Raw genomic sequence first — 25,563 nt, 5'->3', positions numbered from 1 at the left:
TTTTTCCCACTGAGCCCAGTAACCCCTGGGGAAATTGATCAGCCAGAGAATAGATGCCACCCTAGATGTACACTGACCTTACTGGGACATAAACCTTATAAGGCTTCATATGACGTGAGCCACCCATCTCATTCCTGATCTAGAAGTGGGAAAAAAAAATCACAAACTTGTACTGTCTTTAATACATCCATCTATAAAATTAAGATAATAGTGCTTTGCATGATGAAGATTAGTAGTGGTCAGGTAAAATGTTTTTATATAGGAGCTTTCAGGGCTAATGGTATAGCAAGTCCTGACATTTAAAAACCTATTTAGAGGAGAATTATTCACTGTTCTGGAATGATTTAGATTTTTTTTAGAATTTTGGAAAATACAAAATCAGGAGAACCAGACTCATCTCCTAGAATATTAAACTAACATATTTTGCCTGTGCCATTGTCTCATCTGTTCCATTGTCTGCCTGAAATCGTCTTAAGGATGACATCTTCCTATATCTTTCTTAAAAGAACAAAATGGGGCTTCCCTGGTGGCACAGTGGTTGAGAGTCCGCCTGCCGATGCAGGGGACACGGGTTCATGCCCCGGTCCAGGTAGATCCCACAGGCCGTGGAGCAGCTGGGCCTGTGAGCCATGGCCACTGAGCCTGTGCTCCTCAACGGGAGAGTCACAGCAGTGAGAGGCCCACGTACCAAAAAAAAAAAAAAAAAGAACAAAATGATCCCAGTAGGCAAAGGGGAGAGACTTTCAGGCCGTGCTTAGGACTATAATATTTAGAAACTTAAAGTAATTGTCACAAGTGTCTAACTACCTGGCAGCCTGCACACTTTGCTGTATTCATAACTATTTGGGGTTTGCTGAGTTAGTCATAAGCATCTTAGATGCTGTATTAAGGCTATGTATTCCTCCTACAAAATTAAGATCCAAAACTGGATAAGCTTTTGAATTATACAGATTAGCAATCTGGAAATTGTTATTGAAGAAATGTACCTAAACTAACTCTTGTTTCCCCAAATTCTCTGTCTGGGTCACTTCAGAAAGGAGTCCACTTGCAGACAAGCAAAAGCAAAAGCTAAGAGAATTCAGCACCACCAAACCAGCTTTACAACAAATGCTAAAGAAACTTCTCTAAGTGGGAAACACAAGAGAAGAAAAAGACCTACAAAAACAAACCCAAAACAATTAAGAAAATGATAAGAGGAACATACATATAGATAATAACCTTGAATGTAAATGGATTAAATGCCCCAACCAAAAGACACAGACTGGCTGAATGGATACAAAAACAAGACCTATATATATGCTGTCTACAACAGACCCACTTCAGACCTAGGGACATGTACAGACTGAAAGTGAACGGATGAAAAAGATATTCCATGCAAATGGAAATCAAAAGAAAGCTGGAATAGCAATACTCAGTCAGGTGAAATAGACTTTAAAATAAAGACTGTTACAAGCGATAAGGAAGGACACTACATAATGATCAAGGGATCAATCCAAGAAGAAGATATAACAATTGTAAATATTTATGGACCCAACATAGGAGCACCTTAATACATAAGGTAAATGCTTACAACCATGAAAGGAGAAATTGACAGTAACACAATAATAGTAGGGGACTTTAACACCCCACTTACACCAATGGACACATCATCCAAATAGAAAATAAATAAGGAAACACAAGCTTTAAATGACACAATAGACCAGATAGATTTAATTGATATTTATAGAACATTCCACCTGAAAGTGGCAGAATACACTTTCTTCTCAAGGGCACAGGGAACATCTCCAGGATAGGTCACATTGTGGGTCACAAATCAAGCCTCGGAAAATTTAAGAATATTGAAATCATATCAAACATCTTTTCTGACCACAGCGCTATGAGATTGGAGATCAATTACAGGGAAAAAAACTGTAAAAACCACAAATACATGGAGCCTAAACACTGCATTACTAAATAACCAAGAGATCACTGAAGAAATCAAAGAAGAAATTAAAAAATACGTAGAAAGAAATGACAACGAAAATACAATGACCCAAAACCTATGGGACACAGCAAAAGCAGTTCTTGACTAGAAGTTTATAGCAATTCTGTCTCTCAAGAAACAAGAAAAATCTCAAATAAACAATCTAACCCTACACCTAAAGCAACTAAAGAAAGAAGAACAAAGAAAACCCAAAGTCAGTAGAAGGAAAGAAATCATAAAGATCAGAGCAGAAATAAATGAAATAGAAACAAAGAAAACAATAGCAAAGATCAATGAAACTAAAAGTTGGTTCTTTGAGAAGATAAACAAAATTGATAAACCCTTAGCCAGACTAATCAAGAAAAAAAGGGAGAGGATGCAAATCAATAAAATTAGAAATGAAAAAGGAGAAATCACAACTGACACCGCAGAAATACAAAGAATTATAAGAGACTACCACAAACAACTATATGCCAATAAAATGGACAAACATGAAGAAATGGACAAATTCTTGGAAAGGTACAGTTTTCCAAGACTGAACCAGGAAGAATTAGAAAATATAAATAGACCTATCACAAGTAATGAAATTGAAACTTTAATTTAAAATCTTCCAACAAAGAAAAAACCAGGACCACATGGCCTCACACCAATCCTTCTCAAACTTGCAAAAACTTGCAGAGGGAGGAACACTCCCAAATTCATTCTACGAAGCCACCCTGATACCAAAACCAGAAAAGGATATCACAAAAAAAGAAAATTATAGACCAATAACACTGATGAGCATAGATGCAAATATCTTGACAAAATACTTGCAAACAGAATCCAACAACATATTAAAAGGATCATACACCATGATCAAGTGAGATTTATCCCAGGGATGTATGGATTCTTCAGTAAACCAAATCAATCAATGTGATACACCATATTAACAAATTTAGGAATAAGAACCATATGATCATCTCAATAGATGCAGAAAAAGCTTTTGACAAAATTCAACACCCATTTATGATAAAAACTCTCCAGAAAATGGGCATAGAGGGAACCTACCTCAACATAATGAAGGCCATATATGACAAACCCACAGCAAGCATCATACTCAATGGTGAAAAACTGAAGGCATTTCCACTAAGATCAGGAACAAGACAAGGATGTCCACTCTCACCACTCTTATTCAACATAGTTTTGGAAGTCCTAGCCATGGCAATTAGAGAAGAAAAGAAATAAAAGTAATACAAATTGGAAAAGAAGTAAAACTGTCACTGTTTGCAGATGACATGATACTATACATAGAAAATCCTAAAGATGCCACCAGAAAACTACTAGAACTAATCAGTGAATTTGGTAAGGTTGCAGGATACAAAATTAATGCACAGAAATCTCTGGCATTCCTATACACTAACAATGAAAAATCTGAAAGAGAAATTAAGGAAACGATCCCATTTACCGTCACAACAAAAAGAATAAAATACCTAGGAATAACCCTGCCTAAAGAGGCGAAAGACTTGTACTCAGAAAACTATAAAACACTGATGAGGGCTTCCCTGGTGGCGCAGTGGTTAAGAATCCACCTGCCAATGAAGGAGACACGGGTTCGAGCCCTGGTCCAGGAAGATCCCACATGCCACGGAGCAGCTAAGGCCATGTGCCACAACTACTGAGCCTGTGCTCTAGAGCCCATGAGCCACAACTACTGAGCCCATGTGCCACAACTATTGAAGCCTGCATGCCTAGAGCCTGTGCTCCCAACAGGAGAAGCCACCACAATGAGAAGCCTGCACACCACAATGAAGAGTAGCCCCTGCTCGCTGCAATCAGACAAAAGCCCGCACACAGCAACGAAGACCCAATGCAGCCAAAAATAAAATAAAATAAATTAATTTAAAAAAAAACAACAAACACTGATGAAAGAAATGAAAGGTTGATGGATAAAGATACCATGTTCTTGGATTGCAAGGATCAATATTGTGAAAATGACTGTACTTCCCAAAACAATCTACAGATTCAATGCAATCCCTATCAAACTACCAATCACATTCTTCACAGAATTAGAACAAAAAATTTTACAATTTGTATGGAAACACAAAAGACCCTGAAGAGCCAAAGCAATCTTGACAAAGAAAAATGGAGTTGGAGGAATCAGGCTCCCGACTTCAAACTATACTACAAAGCTACAGTAATCAAGACAGTATGGTACTGGCACAAAAACAGAAATATAGATCAATGGTACAGGATAGAAAGAGAAACCCATACACATATGGTTACTTAATTAATTTATGACAAAGGAGGCAAGAACATACAATGGAGAAAAGACAGCTTCGTCAATAAGTGGTGCTGGGAAAACTGGACAGCTACATGTAAAAGAATGAAATTAGAACACTACCTAACACCATACACAAAAACTCCAAATGGATTAAAGACCTTTATATAAGACCAAACACTATAAAACTCTTAGAGGAAAACATAGGCAGAACACTCTCTGACATAAATCACAGCAAGATCTTTTTTGACCCACATTCTAGAGTAATGTAAATAAAAACAAAAATAAATGGGACCTAATGAAACTTAAAAACTTTTTCACAGCAAAGGAAACCATAAACAAGACGAAAAGATAACCCTCAGAATGGGAGAAAATATTTGAAATGAAACAACAGACAAAGAATCTCCAAAATATACAAACAGCTCATGCAGCTCAATATCAAAAAAACAAACAATTTAATTAAAAAATGGGTGGAAGACTTAAACAGACATTTCACCAAAGAAGACATACAGGGGCTTCCCTGGTGGCGCAGTGGTTGAGAGTCCGCCTGCTGATGCAGGGGATATGGGTTCGTGCCCCGGTCTGGGAAGATCCCATATGCTGTGGAGCGGCTAGGCCTGTGAGCTGTGGCCGCTGAACCTGCCCGTCTGGAGCCTGTGCTCCGCAACAGGAGAGGCCACAACAGTGAGAGGCCCGCATACCGCAAAAAAAAAAAAAAAAAAAATCTAGAAACAATAAATGCCGGAAAAGGTGTGTTGAAAAGGGAACCCTCCTGCACTGTTTGTGGTAGTGTAAATTGATATAACCACTATGGAGAGCAGTGTGGAGGTTCCTTAGAAAACTAAAAATAGAACTACCATATGACCCAGCAATCCCACTACTGGGCATTGACCCTGAGGAAACCGTAATTCAGAAAGAGACATGTACCACAGTGTTCATTGAAGCACTATTTACAATAGACAGGACATGGAACCAACCTAAATGTCCAACGACAGATGAATGGATAGAGAAGATATGGCACATATATACAATAGAATATTACTCATCCATAAAAAGAAATGAAATTGAGTTATTTGTAATGAGGTGGATGGACCTAGAGTCTGTCATACACAATGAAATAAGTCAAAAAGAAAAACAAATACTGTATGCTAACACATATATATGGAACCTAAAAAAAAAACAAAAAATGGTACTGATGAACCTAGTTGCAGGGCAGGAATAAAGAGGTAGACATAGAAAATGGACTTGAGGACATGGGGTGGGAGGGGGAAGCTGGGGCAAAGTGAGAGTAGCGTCGACATATATACACTACCGAATGTAAAATAGTTGGCTGGTGGGAAGCAGCAGCATAGCACAGAGAGATTGGCTCAGTGCTTTGCAATGACCTAGAGGGGTGAGATAGGGAGGATGGGAGGGAAGCTCAAGAGAGAGGGGATATGGGGACATGTGTATGCATATGGCTGATTCGCTTTGCTGTGCAACAGAAACTAACACAGTATTGTGAAGCAATTATAGTTCAATAAATATCTATTAAAAAAAAAAGAAAACTGAGTTATTTGTAGTGAGGTGGATGGACCTAGAGTCTGTCATACACAATGAAGTAAGTGAGAAAGAGAAAAACAAATACCATATGCTAACACATACATATGGAATCTAAAAAAAAATAAAAATATAGAACTGATGAACCTTGTGGCAGGGCAGGAATAAAGACGTAGACATAGAGAATGGACTTGAGGACATGGGAGGGGAGGCGCAATTTGGGGCAAAGTGAGAGTGGCGTAGACGTATATATACTACCGAATGTAAAATAGTTAGCTAGTGGGAAGCAGCACCATAGCACCGGGAGATCAACTCTATGCTTGTGATGACCTAGAAGGGTGGGATAGGGAGGGAGGCTCAAGAGGGAGGGTATATGGGGATATATGTATGCATATGGCTGATTCACTTTGTTGTACAGCAGAAACTAACACAGTATTGTGAAGCAGTTATACTCCAATAAAGATCTACTAAAAAAAAAAAAAGAAAGAAAGTCCACTTGCTTTGATCCCTATTCGGGGAACTAAGATCCCACATGCCGCAGGACAACTAAGCCTATGCACCACAACTAGGGAGAAGCCCACGCGCTGCAACAAAGAGCCCAAAACAGCCAATCAATCAATCAATCAATATACACTTGTGACCAAGTCTCAAAGATTTGGATCTGAACCAGAGTGGCCCAGGGAAATGTGTCCCAGGCCCAAATTATCCCTGACTCAGGAAAATTTAGACACTAACCCCAATGCTACCCTTGCACCAAAGAACCAATAGACCTTAGTGATGATGAGCACTCACTATATGCTACGCACATCCCCCAGAGACAGTTGTTTTAACTATCCTCATTTTACACATGAGGAAATTTAAACTTGCCTACAGTCTTAGTGGTGGGTGTGGCTAAGCTCAAGTCTGCAGTTAATGCCTCTGCTGTGGCATCTTCAGTGGAGCCCACTTACTGCTGTGGAACCCTCTGAATTATCCTTATTTCCTGGCTGATGAATTTTTAAACCACAAAGACATTATATTCTCTTGTTTTTAAGGCTGAACACTAACAGAATCTTCAATTTTTTATTTGTTAGCTTGTTCTTGTTTTACCACTCTAGAAGTGCTTGTGATTTACTAAACTTCCTTGTTTCAGTTTTAGTACATACAGTTTATATCTTCTAATCTTTCCTCTTCAGGGATTCTGAGCTCCTGTAGGAATTCCGAAAAACTATTACCTTTTCTGGTAATTGAGAATTCACCAGTAAAGTCTTGGAATTAATGTGCTCAACCCAGAACCCTCAAGAATAGGAGGTAACCTATCCAGGTTTATAGAGGACCTTCTTGCCACTTCTCCCAGAGTAACTTTAATAGCATATAGAGACTGTGCGTCTTCCAAAGGGTTAAGGGTTTGAATTAGAGTCACCACAACTCAGCAACTTTTATGCTACAGTTTAGAAAAAGGGGTCCATATGTAGGGGAAATTTAGTGCCTTCTAATAACCTTAGTATACTTGAATTTAGTTATTAAGTTACCTTATCTATAGACAGAACAAATTCATGTCCTTTAATTTAAAAACAAATTAATCTTTCATGACTGCTCCATTAAACAGAGTTGTATTGATTTCTATCTGGTAGCCTGTGCTTTTCCAGAGAGTTATAACTGATTGTTGACTTCTTTTCTGTGGACAGGTATATTAAATATAACTGACCTAGTCAGACTATTACAGCCAACTCTTCCTTTTATTTAAAGAGTGACTCTTTTCTCCGTCTGTAGGGCCACTGTAGCTCTTTATTTCAGGATGTTTTCTTTGTTTTCACATAGACCCAGCAGTTCCCAAGGCAGGTTTTCAATATTCAGTACTGTTTCCAGAAATGCCATGACATTTTCAGAATCAAATAAACCTTGATTAATTTTAATTTAAAAGTCATGGTTTTTTGTCACATATTGTAGAAGACTAAAGAGACATAACTAAATGTGATGTGGGATCTTGAATTGGAGCCTAGTAAAGTGTGAAGTTTAGTTAATAGTATTGTGCCAGTGTTGATTTCCCGTTATTGTACTATGGTTGTGTAAGATTTTACCACTGGGGACACTTACCTGGCAGTCCAGTGGTTAAGACTCCCTGCTTCCACTGCAGAGGGCGCAGTTTCTGTCCCTGGTTGGGGAACTAAGATCCTGCATGCCGCAACAACCTTGGGGCTTTCGTATTTGAAATTCTCTTCCTAGGGTCAAGAAAAGGAGGGGGGGGCGCTTCCCTGATGGTCCAGTGGGTAAGGCTCCGCGCTCCCAGCAGGGGGCCCAGGGTTCAATCCCTGGTCAGAGAACTAAAAGATTCAGCATGCATGCCGCAACTAAGGAGTCCGCATGCAGCAACTAAGACCTGGTGCAGCCAAAATAAATAAATATTTTTTTTTAAAAAAAAGGATTTTAACGTTAGGGGAAGTTAGGCAAAGTGTATGTGGGAACTTGTGAACTTTTCTGTAAATCTAAAATTATTTCAAAATTAAAAGTTTTTTAAAACATATATACGTATATTTTTTTCACTGTTCAAAATTCTTTGGGAATTACAGTACAGTATTGGCCTTTCTTGGGCCTCTCTCTCTAAGCAGTGAAGATAACGCTGGATGTATCAGCATGCTCATTGCCCATAGGAAGCAGTCACAGAAATTGTTTCACTTGTGCGTTCATTCAAACACTGTCCAGTGCAAATTTAGTAAGGTCCATGGAAGGCAGCAGCAGGCTCTCATGGGAAGAGTAAAGGATTTCGATTCAGACATGGTTTCAGTCCCTCTTCTACCACTCACTAGTAGTTTCAGTTTGGGCAACCAACTTGACCTTTCTGTGTCTCAGTTTCTTCTGAGTATAATACCTACCCCACAGTGATTATAAGGATTAAATGATATTTATGTATGTGAATGCTAGTCATAGACTCTCTAAAACATTATGTAAAATGTTTATTTTGATTAATATCCTAAAAGATTGTTTTTTAAATTTTTTAAAATTTTTGGCCATACCACGCAGCATGAAGGATCTTAGTTCCCCGTCCAGGGGTCAAACCCACGCCTCCCTCATTGGAAGGCGGAGTCTTAACCACTGGACCACTGAGGAAGACCCTTTAAAGAATTGTTTGAAGGAAAAAAGATTCCCCAGTTTGGGGGATTATATGTTCAACTGGGTCTCCTGAGGTGATTTTTCCTAGATTAATTGTATTGCTGCACTGAGTGCAATCAAAATCCATAGGTGATATATTTATAATTGTGCTTATGCTATTTTGAATATTTGATTATTAACAATAAGTTTGAACTTGAATCAATATGACTAAGAAACACAAAGTAGTAAGCTGAACATTATAGTCTATTTAATATAGAGATTTTACATGCACATTTTTTCTTACTTATTTAAGCCGGTGTCTAACCCTTTTGCTTTGGAAGTCATGACCCTAGGAAGAGCATTTCAAATATGAAAGCCCCCAGGTTGTTAGTTTCCTGAAATTTAAAGCGAAAACCATCAATGGAATCTATGGAGTTATTTTCAAGAGAGACCCTAGAAAGATACAATCTCCAATCCATCAACTATATGAGACCTCTAACCTTGTAGTTTGTTTCCAAAAGTAAACTATTCTATAATGAATTGAAAACAAGGAGCTCAGTGAAAGTATTTAAGTAGTGCTGCCAACTGTCTGTGATGAAATTTTGTTTTTTTATTTTACACCTGAGAGATGTAAAGTTGATTCTAAGTACATATTTCAGATGGTTAAATGCTCTGATTCAGTGTTTGCTGAAGAGCTGCTGTGTGGCTTCAACCAGATCCTAAGTATTCTCCCTGCTGTGCCTACTGTCTGTTGATTTACTCGCTTCTATAAAGCAGCCTCACAGAGATCAATGAAGTTCTTTTTCACAAATCCCAATCTAAAGCCAAGACCAAAAGAAGTCAAAGAAATAGAAGATCCTTTTTTTAAATTATTTATTTATTTATTTATTTATTTTTGGCTGCGTTGGGTCCTTGTTGCTGTGCACAGGCTTTCTCTAGTTGCGGCGAGTGGGGGCTACTCTTTGATGTGGTGCACAGGCTTCTCATTGCAGTGGCTTGTCTTGTTGCAGAGCATGGGCTCTAGGCACGCGGGCTTCAGTAGTTGTGGCACATGGGCTCAGTAGTTGTGGTGCGCGGGCTCTAGAGCACAGGCTCAGTAGTTGTGGTGCATGGGCTTAGTTGCTCTGCGGCATGTGGGACCTTCCCAGACCAGGGATCAAACCTGTGTCTCCTGCACTGGCAGGCGGATTCTTAACCACTGCGCCACCAGGGAAGTCCCTAGAAGATCTTCTAGTGAAGTCAGAGATGCTCATCAGTAGTCCTCAAGTGGTTTTTTTTTTTTTAATTTGGTTGTGCTGGGTCTTAGTTGTGGCAGGTGGGCTCCTTAATTGCGTCTTGTGGGCTCCTTAGTTGTGGCTCGCCAGCTCCTTAGTTGCGGCATGTGGGCTCCTTAGTTGTGGCACATGAACTCTTACTTGCAGCATGCATGTGGGATCTAGTTCCCCAACCAGGGATCGAACCCTTGCCCCTTGCATTGGGAGTGCAGAGTCTTATCCACTGTGCCACCAGGGATGTCTCCTCAAGTGCTTTTTTGAGTAGAGAGAAATATTAAAAAGACTAATTGTTACTGAGTTGATAAAATGAATGAGTGAAATCTCTGTTATCCTCAAAGAATGCATTTTCCAATTCAGTAAAACGTAGTTTATTAGAAATAGATGGAAACTTCTTAACATGGTAAGTGTGTTTGTGTATATGTATGTTGTCTCAAGCTATACACATCCTATTTACTGATAAAACAGCAGTCTCATTAGATTACGAATAAGACAGGAATGTCCATTCTTAATGTTATTTTTAACATTGTTCTAGAGACAGTAGACAACTCAGAGAAGAAACAATTTATATATACATAATTGTAAAGGAGGAATTTAAATTATCATTCAGTAATTACCTTGTCTAAGCAAATGTTGATTTAAGACAGATAGCTACAGGATATTTATGAAATATCTAATAATCTTTGCAGAAAATTTTCCTCACCAAATCTATCCAGAAAAGGCCAGGGTTTTCAACCAAGTCTTTTGAATAAGAATGAAGTTTGAAAAAGCCTTACAAATCTTCACAAACAACACAGGGAACCTTTTTTCTATTCCCATTTACAGTTAGATTTTTATTTTATTCTCCTTAATAAGTAATATGTAATATGTATATGTGCTATAAAATACAAAAGGTATCATAAACAAATATTCAGTGAAAAGTCAGTCTCCTCCCAGCCCTGTCAGAGACAAATCACTGGTACCAGTTTTTTATGTTCCCTTCCAGAGACTTCTTAGGCATATACAAAACTAGCTTCTCTCTTCATTCTTTTTACATAAACAATTTTTTTTTTTTTTTTTTGCGGTACACGGGCCTCTCACTGTTGCGGCCTCTCCCGTTGCAGAGCACAGGATCCGGACGCGCAGGCTCAGCGGCCATGGCTCACGAGCCTAGCCGCTCCGCGGCATGTGGGATCTTCCCAGACTGGGGCACAAACCCGTGTCCCCCGCATCAGCAGGCGGACTCTAAACCACTGCGCTACCAGGGAAGCCCTCTTTTTACATTAATAGTAATATGCCACATATACTGTTCTGTACCTTGTTTTTGTTTTATTTACTTAGCAATATTATAATGGAAACTGTGCCAAATCAGCACATCCATAGATCCAGAGCATTTTTTTTAACAATTGCAAAATTAGATTATGGTTATATACTATAACTTAACCAGTTGCATATTTAGGTTGCTTTCAACCTGTTGCTATTACAAGCAAGGCTGGAAAGAAGACCTTGGTACATGTGTGTCATTTAAGGTAGGCAGTAGATGGGCCCCTGGGCTGAGCAGCTGAAGTTTGTCAAGCAGAGTAAATTGGAACTTTCTTTTCCCTAGACACTCCAAGGACAAAATTAATGGCAGGAGCTAAGGTCTGCTGGAATAAAGAGATAAGAGGACCACATCTATCACTCCTGAGATCAAGGAAACGTCCCTGACTACACACGCACAAGAAGGCTCCTCAGGGGTCAAAAAGGGAGGGGGCATCATCCCATAATATGTGTGGCCATACTCCATTTAGCCTTTGTGCTGGAATTCATCTTGACAAAAAGATGCGCATGCATATAGGGAAGGGTCCTAGGGCAGTTCAGATGTGGAAAAGAAGTGAGATAATTGGCCAGAGGAAAACTAAGATCCAGAAGAACTGCCCCTACATAAACGATTTAACCACCTCTTTACTGCATTCCTCCTCATTAGGAAGGATGCCCAAACCCTTTCTCTCTGGGTGTGTATTCCTGTTTTGCTCCTGCCTTAAATAAGTGAACTGCTTCTCTGTGTGCTCTCCCACATGTTGTGCTGTGCTTCTAATAATAAACTTTGTACCTGTTTTTACAGTTTTTGCCTCCTTGAAACATTCTTGCTTCCAAACAAGGCAAGAGCCAGGGTAACTTTGCTTCTAACCTCTAGCGCCTGGTGTACTAGTGGCTAGGATTTCTGGTTTTTCATCCAGGCTACTCAGGTTCAGTTTCTGGGCAGGGTGCTAAGATCCTGCTTCAAGACTGTTCACTGCTGTTTCTTCAAGAACACTTTGAGTACACATGGAAGCACATCTGAAAGATAAATTCCTAAATGTGGAATTGCTGGGTCAGTGGGTAAGTCCCTGTATAATTTTGCTAAGTTGTTCTCATGGAGGCTGACAATTTTACTGATTGACAGTTTCACTGATAATGTGAGAGTGCTTACTCTCACTAATGGGTAATATCAACTTTATGACATATTAGATTTCTGCTTGAATGTGGGCTGCTCTTCAACTTTCTTGTATCCGCCAGGATAGGCTAAGTTATGCCTTAGTCACAAACAACTTCAAAATCTTAGTGGCTTGTAACAAGAAATGTCTTTCCTTTTGGTCAGCTAGGGGCTCTACGCCACATCTCCTTACTCAAAAACTTAGGCTAACATTAAGCTGCCACCATCTTGAACATTGCCTGTTGTCATGGCTAAGGAAAAGAGGGCTCTGGAGAGTCTCACACCATCAATAAATATTGTTTAGCCTGAAAGTAACAAACATTGATTCCCTTTACAACTCATTGACGAGTATTCATTACATGGCCTCACCCACTATAAGAGGGCCAGGAAGTGTAGTCATACATGTGCCTAGATGGAAAGCTGAAGATATTGGCAGACAGCAGCTATGACTAACTACTGTATCTGTATTCTGTCCTGTTAACCTGTCAATTCATGTGGTAATAACACAGGTTTTTCTTTTTTGGAATATTTCTGGCTAGTCTCTCATTTTCATTTTTCCTATTGAACTAGAATTAGCTTCTATAACCACCCTCCTCTCTCTAGAAAGAGCCAAATTGTCGGTATTTTTTTACTGTGTCTGCATTAAATTTATAGATTTAAGGAAAATTGACATCTTTGTAATATTGCGTTTCTACAACCAAGAAGCAGATATATGTTTTCAGTTATTCACATCTTCTTTTGTATCTTTCATATATTCTTAATATATATTGTGTATATTTATTAGTATTCTTTTTTTGTTCTTTTAATGGTCTTTATTTTACTATCATCAGTAAATAATAATTTTAATTCCTTCTTTACAATCAGGTTGGTTTTCTTGAAGGAACAGAAAGGATATAAACATTTCTCAAATAACATATCTATTACCCAATCAAAAATTTTTTCAAAATATTTCATATTAAGGATTTTTCTTTTCATGATCCATCTTTATATTAATCCCAATAAATAAATAGATTAACATTACATCAACAGTAAATACTGTTTACTCCAGCACCTAGAAGCACTTAATCAAATTTTTAAGAATTATATTTGTTTTGTGCTCTGCAAGTGTCTATTATGCCCACCTGTACAAGAACCAGGAGATGATAAGCCATTAATGGAGAATAAGATCCGATTCTACTCACTGGCCCATTCGTCAAACTTGAGAGATGTTGAAAATTAAACATTCACACGTAATTAGAGTATGGTTTGAGTAATGTAGGCATTGCTTTCCTATTGCTTTTTGTTTTGTTTTGTTTCGTTTTGTTTGGCTACACCATGTGACATGCGGGATCTTGGTTCCCCGACCAGGGATCAAATCCATGCCCCCTGCAGTGGAAGTACAGAGTCCTAACCACTGGACTGCCAGGGAATTCCCTCCTATTGCATTTTGATTTGTTGTTTTGTTGGGGGGAAGAATCAGCTTTTTACTAAAGTTAAGCAGGTATTACACCTAAGGTTTATTTCATATTGAGGATGAGAACTGCTCATTGCTTCTTATTTCTTTTCACTACCTTGGTGTAATTATGATGTGAAGTTCAACCTAAGAGTATTTTTCTCCCTTACAACTTGTCTTTCATTTCATCCTCCACCTATCTCAGCATTACCCTGTGCTGTTTTTCCTACAACCCATACTTTTAAGAGTTCAATTCTTAGGGACCTCCCTGGTGGCAAAGGGGTTAAGAATCCGCCTGCCAATTCAGGGAACACAGTTCAATCCCTGGTCCAAGAAGATCCCACATGCCGCAGAGCAACTAAGCCCATGCGCCACAACTATTGAGCCTGCACTCCAAAGCCCACGATCCACAACTTCTGAAGCCCACACACCTAAGAGCCTGTGCGCCACAACAAGAGAAGCCACCACAATGAGAAGCCCATGCACCGCAATGAAGAGTAGCCCCCATTCGCTGCAACTTAGAGAAAGCCTGTGCGCAGCAATGAAGACCCAACACAGCCAAAAATAAATTTTTAAAAAGAATTCTTAATCACAAGACTGTGAATTAAATAGAAGTCAATAGTTAAAGGCTAATAAACAGATTATTTGTGAGATTACAGTGCATGTATAGTTGTGTCTGGGATAGAAGTCCACAGGCAGTACAAGACATCAAATCTGAACCCTTTACCCATCATCAAAGTGAAGTCTCATAAAGATCTTATGGAATAATTCAAATTGAAAATAGAAACTTTATAATTACACAGAAATGGAGGGAAAGTCTTTATGGAGCTGACTATGGCAGAGTAAAAATAGACCCACCAAAATAACAGACATCTGAAATTAAAAATGTTTAAGAAGACAAACTTCAGTTATGATAAACAAAGATAGCACCTCAGGCTTGATTTTAGAACTTTGGCAATACCAAAAAAAGAGAAAAGCTGTGTACAGACCCAGAGAAAACAATGGTAATAGAAGAAACAGAAGAAAAAAAAATTGCCAAAGGAATGGAATTATCAATAATAAGGCTGAAAAGAATAAAAGACACAAAGACTATTAAAAGGAATTGGTTAGAATTTAAAAACAAAACAAAAACCTAAAGCACTGTGATAAAAAGTATAAAGAAATTTACAACATCCCTTAAGAAAAAAAAATGGCATCAAAATAATAGAGCAGTCAGTAAAATTGAAGCTAACTGAGATGGAAAGATCCAGATTAAAATACAAATGGAATAGACAAATAGGTTATAACAAATCTGTAAACTTAGTTTTTTCTCCTGCAAATCTCCTCTAAATAATTGGGAGGATGAGGGTGGATTGCAAATAGGAGGAAGGCTCAGTAAAAGAATAACTGAAGAAGTTATTGAAGAGAAAAATAGACCTTTGCCTACAGATTGAGATTTTATGGCATACTTATTTTCCAGATTTGGCACTTAAAGACAGTATACCCATATACCTACCTACCAGTTTATTTATTTATTTATTAACATCTTTATTGGAGTATAATTGCTTTACAATGGTGTATTAGTTTCTGCTTTATAACAAAGTGAATCAGCTATACATATACATATATCCCCATATTTCCTCCCTTTAAACTGGAAAGGAAGAAATATTCTCTGGAGAATAAAAGATAAGAATGACCTCAGACTTTGCAACTCAAATAGTAGAAGATATTTTAGAGAAATATTTACAAAACACCAGGCAATTATCTTGCCTAGCTGTCTGCCTTTTGAAGATAAAACATTTTTGAACCCTGATACCTGAGAAGAATTTTTAACAGACAAGTACCAGAGAAAGTTATAAAAGACTGGGAATGCAGAGGAAACTTCTGAAATGTAAGTGGTAGAGACTGGAGCACTTTAAAGGAAGTGAGGTAGTGATGCAGGAGTGGTAGCTTAGGTATTCAGGAACAAAACATCTCAGTACAGAAACTCCACCTGAGTTGGCGCATTCCAGGATCTGGGCCTCCACACATACAGAAATGCAACCTTACCTTTACTCAGGGATAACCGAGGCCTAGGAAGATCTTGCTAACAAAAGCTCACAAGACTGCCAATTTATAGATTTGCCATGAGAAATAGAATTTTCAGGTAAACTTGAATGTTGACCAGGGTAGTCATGTGAGGAAAACAGAATTTAAAAGTGTATAACTTTGGTGAATTTAAAGTTAGAATAAATATAAGTGGTTTTTAAAAGTGTTTCTCTGCTACACTTGAAGTATTCTTCCTAGTGTAGGGGTGCTTTCCGGGGGACCTAAGTGTTTGACATTAACTGGCACACACTGGAAACGGCAGGAAATGTATGCTTAATTCTATACATATATAATCTATGCTTCTATATAGATGGACTTGTACTAACACTTTCTCTCTTAAATCCTTTACTACCATTGTCTCTGTTAGCTTTCATATGCAGCTGTAGATAAATATTGGTCAAATATATCACAGATTTTATTTTTACTTTAAATTTAAAAGATATAAAAGGATATATATACACATATATGTGTGTGTGTGTGTATATATATGTATATATATATATTTTTATATATATATATCTCAAAAGACTCTGTCCTCTCTAGGTTCCTTGTCCCTTCACCAAAAACAGCTCATGTTATCAATTTCAATATCCTTCCAGGGAAAATTTATGCATATTCAAGCAAATGCTTATATTCTTTAGCAGTGAAATATACCAAATCCAACTAATAATAGATGTGTTTACAGTTTTAGTGGCCACTGATATGGTGCAGACCAGTCAGCTATAGGCTGAGCTGCAGAGGCTCCATGTCAACCCCTGACTGTTAATACAGACATAGAACCTGCCATCTAATTCTCTCAGGCTCAGGTTATTGCAGTAGGGCCAGGTACTGGCCAGTCCAGTGAGGCCACACTGTAACTCATTAACTGAAACTCAGTCATAGGTCTGAGAGAAAGATCTCTTCTGCAATTAGTTTCTATACTCTAACTGAATAAAACAGGGACGTGTCCTGGTTTTCTCAAACTTACAGTTTGTTCACAAGACCACCTTTGGTTATATTAGAAAATAAAACGATTACATCTTCAAAGCACAGTGTTTTGGCACTGTCCTGTTTGGGCAGGGTCTTGACAGACAAATTGCCAGTTTGCTGTTTTGTTGCCAGAAAGATGATCTCTAGATCAGCTAGTTCAAAATACAAGTTATATTTGGTGATATGTATCTTTTATAATTATTTTAGGTGATATATAAGTAAAAAGTCACTATAGAAAGTCACTGTGTTCAGTTGACTTGGTGTATTTTTTGCAGCTAGTTTTTCATGGAGTACTCACTGCTCAGAGCTGAGTGTTCTGTGGGTGCTTTATTAAGATTTATTTTTATGCAGGCAGTTAGTTGCACCTGCCCTAAAAATTTTTCCAGGTTAGGCTCCAAAATAAATATACAAAAAGCAGTAGCTTTTCTCCATGCCAGGAATAACAAGTTCAGAAAATATAATGGAAAAAAAATCCCAATCATAACAGTAACAAAAATATATACAATAAAACTGGGAATAAACTAAAGAAAAGTATAAAACCTTTATGACTAAAGCTATGTGAATCTACTGAGAGCCATAAAGTAAGACTAGAATAAATGAAAAACATATCGTGTGCCTGTATATAAAGACCCATTCTCCCTAAAGTAAGCTATAAATTTAATATACTTTCAATCAACTTCCTAACATGATATTTTTTAAATTGTTTATCTGAAAAAGATTGTCTAAGAATAGGCTTGTAAATATTAAAAAGAAAGAGTAATGATGGAAGTAAATTTTCTTATCGTGTATGAATTGTTGGTTTGCTAAAGTTATATTAAAACAAAACATTGAGTACTGATTCAGGACATCATGGATAGAAAAAAAAGAACAGACTACAAAATCCAGAAACAGACCCAGGCGTGTACAAAAAGTGACTGTGAAAAAAGTATAATTTTAAAACAGTGGAGAAAGAATTTTATAAATGCTATTGGAACAAATGACTAACCATTTGGAAAAACAGTTTTAGATCTTTTTTGCATGCCATAGATTCAAGATGACTTAAACATTTAAATTTGAGATGCAAAACCATCTACATATTAAAAAGGAATATGAGTATTTCTGCAATCTGATGCAGGGAAATCAAACATTAGAAACCATAAAGCAGGGGCACAAACTCAGTGCCGACAAGTCAACAGCATCAGGCAGGAAATTGAATCATTTGAGTACACTGGGTAGAAAACAAAATTGTGCAGTCCTCGATTTCTTTTATTTTGGTTTTTTGATAGAGGTAGAAATATTTATATTCACTGAGAAAATAACAGCGTAAGCACAATAAGTGACCACCAACATTTGGTTCAGACTTAGGAAGTGATAAGCAATGGTGAACATAGTGACAAACGAAAGCATGCTGACCTAGGCCCAGGGCTGCACTCAACACTCAACTGTAAGGTCTCCTCCCAATTGTGCAACAACATGGCAGCTTGGAGGCCCCCAAGGCCACTCAGCACTAACCAATTGTTGCCATGAAAGAATAAAGCCCAGAGTTACCATATCTTCTGATCTTTTTCCATGTAAAGCTGGAAAATTGCAAATTTTATGCTAAATCTCTTCAGTTTAAACTATCTCAACATTTAGAACTTTGTATAGGCCAAACAAAACATGTTCACAGGTCAGATTCAGCCCATAGGCCTCAAGTTTTTGAAATCCACTGTGTAGTTTTGGTTTTGGTTTCAAGATTATGCTTACGTCTTTAAATGGGTTGGAATGCTTTCCATCCTTCTGTTTGTTCTTTTCTATACTCTGGATCAATTTATATAGCAGAGGAATTAATCTGTACAAATTTAGATGGAGTTCCACTTCGATTGCCATCAGGATCTGCGGCCTTTTTGTGAAGATAGCGTTCTATATTTTCCCAATTTCTTCTTGAACCCGTTTTGGTTATTTATATTCCTATAAAATCGTACATTTAATCTAGATTTAAGTGAATTCTCTTATAGATTTTTTTTTAATCTCAGCATATCAATAGTTTTTAGCTCTTTCTCATTCTTAGTGTTTGTTTATAAATTTATTTATTTATTTTTGGCTGCACTGGGTCTTCGTTGCTGTGCACAGGCTTTCTCTAGTTGCGGCGAGTGGGAGCTACTCTTCATTGCGGTGTGTGGGCTTATTGTGGTGGTGGAGCACGGGCTCTAGGCATGCAACCTTCAGTAGTTGTAGCATGTGGGCTCAGTAGTTGTGGTTCACAGGCTCCAGAGCACAGGCTCAGCAGCTGTGGTACACGGGCCCAGCTGCTCCGCGGCATGTGAGATCTTCCTGGACCAGGGCTCAAACCCACGTCCCCTGCATTGGCAGGTGGACTCTCAACCACTATACCACCAGGGAAGCCCCTCATTCTTAATATTTTGTTGGTTGATTTCAATTCCCCTCTGGGTTTTTTGGTTTGTTTTCATTCATATATTTTTGTTTGACCTTTATTAATCCCTTCTTCTGGTTTATTTTGTTTGATTTGTCCTTTTCCTGGCTTCTACAGTGAATTCTTTTTTTCAGGTATTTTCGTAATCCATTTTAGATAGATAATACATGTATTGAAGATTATGTATTTTTTTCTCAGCACAAGAATTTTTCCCCCAACTTGATCAATTTCTAAATAGTCTATAATTTGTTTTCCCTGCCTCTTGGACTCAAGTCATTTCAGATTATCTTTTGAATTTCCTAGTAGTTAGTTTTCTTTATCTTTCTTACTGTTGAGTTAATTTTATTGCATCATAGTCACATAATGTGGCCTATTTCTACTCTTCTGAATGTTCTTTATGACATTATAAAAAATCAGTTTATCTAAATGTAGATGTTCCAGATTCACTTTAAAAGATACAAAGTTCTAAATATATGCTTATTATCTGGTAATGGTATTGTTTGTATCCTGTCTGTCTCTCTTTTTTTGTTTCTTTTTGTGACCAGTTAAAGTCTAAGAGAGGTATATTAGGCTCCCACAATGATTATGTTTTTACCAAATTCTGTGTTTCTAATAACCTTTGTTTCTGTATTTTGATGCTATATTAAGCTTTGTGTCTGTTACACTTTATTTAGTTTTATATATGTATATAATTTTTTAATCACTATAAAACATCATTGTCGGGACTTCCCTGGTGGTGCAGTGGTTAAGAATCCGCCTGCCAATGCAGGGGACATGGGTTCGAGCCCTGGCCCAGGGAGATCCCACATGCCGTGGAGCAACTAAGCCCGTGCACCACAATTACTGAGCCTGTGCTCTAGAGCCCGCAAGCCACAACTACTGAGCCACGTGCCACAATTAATGAAGCCTGTGTGCCTAGAGCCCGTGCTCCACAACAAGAGAAGCCACTGCAATGAGAAGCCCATGCACCCCAACGAAGAGTAGCCCCCGCTTGCCGCATCTAGAGAAAGCCCGTGCACAGCAATGAAGATCCAACACAACCAAAAATAAATAGATAACATTAAAAAAAATCATTGTCCCATATAACTTTTTTTGCCTTCATTTCTACTCTTTTTAAAATTGGCATTCCTACTTTTTCTGATATTTGCCAGCTATATTTTTCTTCGTTTTTGTGTTGCCACCTTCATTTAAAAATTTCTTAGAATCATTTTACGTGTTTTCTTATAAACAGCTTATAGCTGATAATTGTATTTATGTAATCTTAGAGTCTCTTTTAATAGGGAGACATTTTTTCTGATAATTAACTTTAGATCTTGTTACTGCCATTTTATTTTATATTTCTTTCATTTGCTCTCTTATGACTACTACCCCGTATTTCCTTTCTAGATTTTGTTGAAGTGATCGAGTTTTTCTTGCTTCATTTTTCTCCTTCATCCCATTTGTGGCTCACTACATTTTGATTTTAATTTTATTTATTTTTGGCTGCATTGGGTCTTCGTTGCTGTGCGTGGGCTTTCTCTAGTTATGGCAAGCGGGGGCTATTCTTCGTTGCAGTGCATGGACTTCTCATTGCAGTGGCTTCTTGTTGCGGAGCACAGGCTCTAGGTGTGCAGGCTTCAGTAGTTGTGGCACACGGTCTCAGTAGTTGTGGCTCACGGGCTCTAGAGCGCTGGCTCAGTAGTTGTGGTGCACGGGCTTAGTTGCTCCACAGCATGTGGGATCTTCCCAGACCAGGGATTGAACCCATATCCCCTGCATTGGCAGGCAGATGCTTAACCACTGCACTACCAGGGAAGTCCATGTGGCTTGCTACATTTTAGCACATGTATTTGTTGTTGTTGTTTGATTTTTTTGTTTGTTATTTGTAGATGCTTTTTATAAAGTGAGGAAGTTCCCTTCTATTCCTATATTTCTGGGAGTTCTTATGATGAATGAGTATTGAATCTTGTCAGACGCTTGTTTTTTTCATCAGTTGATATGATCGTGTGATTTTTTTTCCTTCTTTAGCCATTTAATATGGTGGATTATATATATATTTTTTTTAACATTAAACTAGCTTTGCATCCCTAGAATACACCCTACTTGGTCATGGTGTAAAACTTCTTATATATTGCTGAATTCTACTAGTTAATATTTTGTTAAGAATTTTTGTGTCTGTATTCATGAGACACTGACCTTATCTAGTTTGGCTGTCAGGGTTAACACTAGCTTCAAAAAACGAGTTGAGGGCTTCCCTGGTGACACAGTGGTTAAGAATCCACCTGCCAATGCATGGGACACGGGTTTGAGCCCTAGTCTGGGAAGATCCCACATGCTGCGGAGCAACTAAGCCTGTGCTCCACAACTACTGAGCCCTCGTGCTACAACTGCTGAAGCCCACATGCCTAGAGCCTGTGCTCTGCAACAAGAGAAGCCAACGTGATGAGAAGCACACGCACCACAATGAAGAGTAGCCCCAGTCTCTGCAACTAGAGAAAGCCCGTGTGCAGCAACAAAGACCCAACACAGCCAAAAATAAATAAATAAATTTATTTTTTTTTAAATGAGTTGAGAAACGTTCCATTCTATTTTCAGGAAGCGATTGTCAAGAATTGGTGTTTATTCTTCTTTAAACATTTGGTAGAATTCTCTGGTAAAATTATCTGGGCCTGGAGCTTTCTTTTTGGTGAATTTTTTAATGCCAAATTAAATTTATTTAATAGTTGTAGAACACACGGTGATTGCCCATAGTCATTCTTTCAGAGTAGGTCTGCTGGCAACATATTCTCTTTGTTTTCCTTCATGTAAGCATGTCTTGATTTTTATTCCTGAAGGATATTTTCATCAGATATAGGATTCTGGGTTGACATTTCTTTTCTTTCAGCACTTGAAAAATGTTGTGTCACTTCCTTCTGGCCTCTATCATTTCTAATGAGAAATCTACTCTCTTTCAAACTGTTTTTCCACTAAAGATAGTACATATTTGTCTCTGGTTGCTTTCAAGGTGTCCTTTTTTTCCTTTAGTTTTAGTAAGTTTGACTGGATGTGTCTTGGTGTAGATTTGGCAGGGGTGGTTATTCTGTTTGCTCATCTTCTTGAATTTATACATTTATGTCTTTTGCAAAATTCTGGAAGTTTTCAACCATTTCTTTGAGTACTTTTTCAGCCCTGCCCTCTTTCTCCTCTCCTGGGAATTCAGTGACATGAATGTTAAATTTGTATTATAGTCCCACATGTCCCTGAGGCTCTGTTCATTTTTCCTTCAATCTATTTTCTCTCTGTTGTTCAGATTGAGTAGTTTCTATTATTCTTTTAGGTCACTGACACTTCCCTCTTTCTCTTTCATTCTCTTGCTGAGCCTATCCACTGAGTTTTCTATTTCAGTTACGGTATTTTTCAGTTCTAAAATTTTTGTTTTGTTCTTCTCTGGTCTTCTTTGCTGAGACTTTTTTTATTTCAGGGTTTTCTTTTCTCGTCATTGAAGTGTAGTTGATTTACAATATTAGTTTCAGGTATACAACATAGTGATTCAATATCTTTATAGATTATACTCCATTTAAAGGTATTACAAAATACTGACTGTATTTCCCAGTGCTGTATGTTGCTTATTTATTTTATACATAGTAGTTTGTGTCTCTTAATTCCATACCCCTATCTTGCTCCTCCCTCCTTTCCCCTCCCCACTGGTAACCACTAGTTTGTTCTCTATATCTGTGAGCCTGTTTCTGTTTTGTTTTATACATTCGTTTTATTTTTTAGATTCCACATATAAGTGATAACATACAGTATTTGTCTTTTTCTGACTTATTTCACTAAGCATAATTCCCTCTAGGTCCATCCATGATACTGCAAATGGCAGAATGTCATTCTTTTTTAATGGCTGAGAAATATTCCTGTGTGTGTGTGTGTGTGTGTGTGTGTGTGTGTGTGTGTGTATGCCACATTTTCTTTATCCATTCATGTGTTGATGGACACTTAGGTTGCATTCATATCTTGGCTACTGTAAATAATGCTGTGAACATTGGGGTGCATATATCTTTTCAAATTAGTGTTTTCATTTTCTTTGCTGAGATTTTTCCATGTTTTCATTTGTTTCAAACATGTTTGTAATTGCTTGTTGAAATATCTTTATGATAGCTGCCTTAAAATCTTTGTTAGAAATTCTAACATTTCTGTCATCTCAGTTATGGCAGTTGTTGATTGTTTTTTCATTCAGTCTGTGATCTTTTTAGTTCTTGGTATGATGACTGATTTTCAGTTGAAACCTGCCCATTTTGTATATTATGTATAAGTTTCTGGATTTTACTTAAACTTTCTGTGTTACCTGGCTTCCTCTGACACTGCTCTGGCAGTGAAAAAGATAGAGGACCACTTCATTACTGCCAGGCGAGGCTAGAAGTCCAGGTTCTCCCTTCAGGGAGACAGGGGAGTGGGGGAGCTCCTTGTTATTGGCGGGCAGGGTTGGGAGTTCCAGCTCTCCACTGGGCTTTCACTGATACCTCCTTGACTGGGAGGGGTAGGAATGCTTATTGCTGCAGGATAGTGGTAAACTCCTGATTCTGCACTATACCTCCTCTGTCACAACCTCAGAGGGGAAGGGTTCAGTCACCTTTTTACTGCTGGATAGAGGTGGAACTTCCATATGTGGTCTCCACTGATATTGCAGAGGTGGGTCTTCATAACCACCTGGCAGGATAGAATTTCCAGCTTCCTACTTGGCCTTTTCTGACACTACCCCAGGCTTAGGGCAAGGGTGGAGATCTAGGCTGTCCATTTAGCCTTTGCTGGCATGTGTAGGGGTGGGCCATAGTTCTGGGATGTTTGGAGTTACTATCTGAAAGTTTTCTGCCTTCCTAGGATACCCTTTTTGTGGTCCAGTGCCCAGATAGAACAGGTTTATTGGGGCTATTTTTGTCTTCACCTGTTCTCATTTCTGGTTTGCCAACTTCTAAAGCTCCAAGTCTGGGATATATGAGACAAAAAGAAATCTCACTACCATGTTGTTCCTTAGGTTTTGAGGTTCTGAGCTAGTGTGCCTTTTTCTCAACATCTTTCAGAGTATTCTCATCAACTTCTCATTGTTTTATATATAATGTCCAAAGTTTTTAATTGTATTTAGATGGAGAAATAGGAAATGTATGTCTACTCTTATCTTTCTGCAACCAGCGTGTCTTTTGATGGAGGTATAGGCAGTGACCTCTGATGTCTTCTATTTTTTTTATTAGAATTAACTGAGGTAGTTTATTAGCATGTTTAGAGCAATGCAACTCAATGATAGCTATTATTACATATATGCAAGTGCAAACATACATAAGTGTATAACATTTTTAATATATAACATATCTGGAATTATGTCTTATCTTTTGTTCCTCAGCTTTCTTTTTTTTCACTTAATAGCTCTTGGAGCTCTGTCTATATCAGAATATATAGACCCACTTCTATATCAGAATATATAGACCCACCTCTTTTTAACAGATGCATTTCACAGTTAGGATGTACCATAATTTAACCTCTTGCATATTGAACATTGGTTCATTCTTAATTTCATTGTGTTGCAAATAAATATCTATATCTATACATCTTTATCCACATTTCTTTAATACAGAGTCATAAATTAAGTTGCTGACTCAACTAAATTCTAAATGGGCATACCCATTTAGCATTTTGATTGCAATCCAAATAGTCTTCCAAATGGATTTCTTCAAATTTAAATCCTACCTACAGTTAGAAGATGTTTAAGATTTTTCATTCTAGATCTCAAAAAAATGCCATTGGTAATTTGATAGGGAATGCATTGGATCTGTAGATTGCCTTGGGTAGTATAGTCATTTTGACAATATTGAGTCTTCCCATCCAAGAACATGGTATATCTTTCCATCTGTTTGTGTCATCTTCAGTTTCTTTCATCAGCATCTTACAGTTTTTGGAGTACAAGTCTTTTGCCTCCTTAGATAGGTTTATTCCTAAATATTTTATTCTTTTTGATGCAATGGTAAATGGGATTGTTTCCTTAAATTCTATCTCTGATCTTTCATTGTCAGTGTATAGAAACGTGAGAGATTTCTGTGTATTAATTTTGTATCCTGCAACTTTACCGAATGCATTGATGAGCTTTAGTAGTTTTTTGGCAGCATCTTTAGGATTTTCTATGTATTGAATCATGTCATCTACAAATAGTGACAGTTTTACTT

The 25,563-nt window shown here is 37.8% G+C and overlaps 1 protein-coding gene across 8 annotated transcripts in view; it reads left to right on the top strand.

Annotated features, from left to right (window-relative positions):
• Window positions 1–25,563, top strand: part of RNF24 (ring finger protein 24) — a 141,987-nt gene that overhangs the window by 23,264 nt on the left and 93,160 nt on the right. The window contains exon 2 of one of the 8 annotated variants that reach the window (XR_007472214.1): window positions 1,034–12,183. The exons of the other annotated variants lie outside the window; for them this stretch is intronic. The gene's annotated coding sequence lies outside the window, so the exon portion shown is untranslated. Of the gene's footprint in view, window positions 1–1,033; window positions 12,184–25,563 lie in introns of those variants that run through there. 8 annotated transcript variants of the gene reach the window in all.

This window comes from Orcinus orca, chromosome 16, assembly GCF_937001465.1.
Source record: "Orcinus orca chromosome 16, mOrcOrc1.1, whole genome shotgun sequence".
Lineage (NCBI taxonomy): Eukaryota > Metazoa > Chordata > Mammalia > Artiodactyla > Delphinidae > Orcinus > Orcinus orca.
Note: the sequence above shows the minus strand (reverse complement) of the source record. Positions and strands in the feature narration are given on the sequence as shown.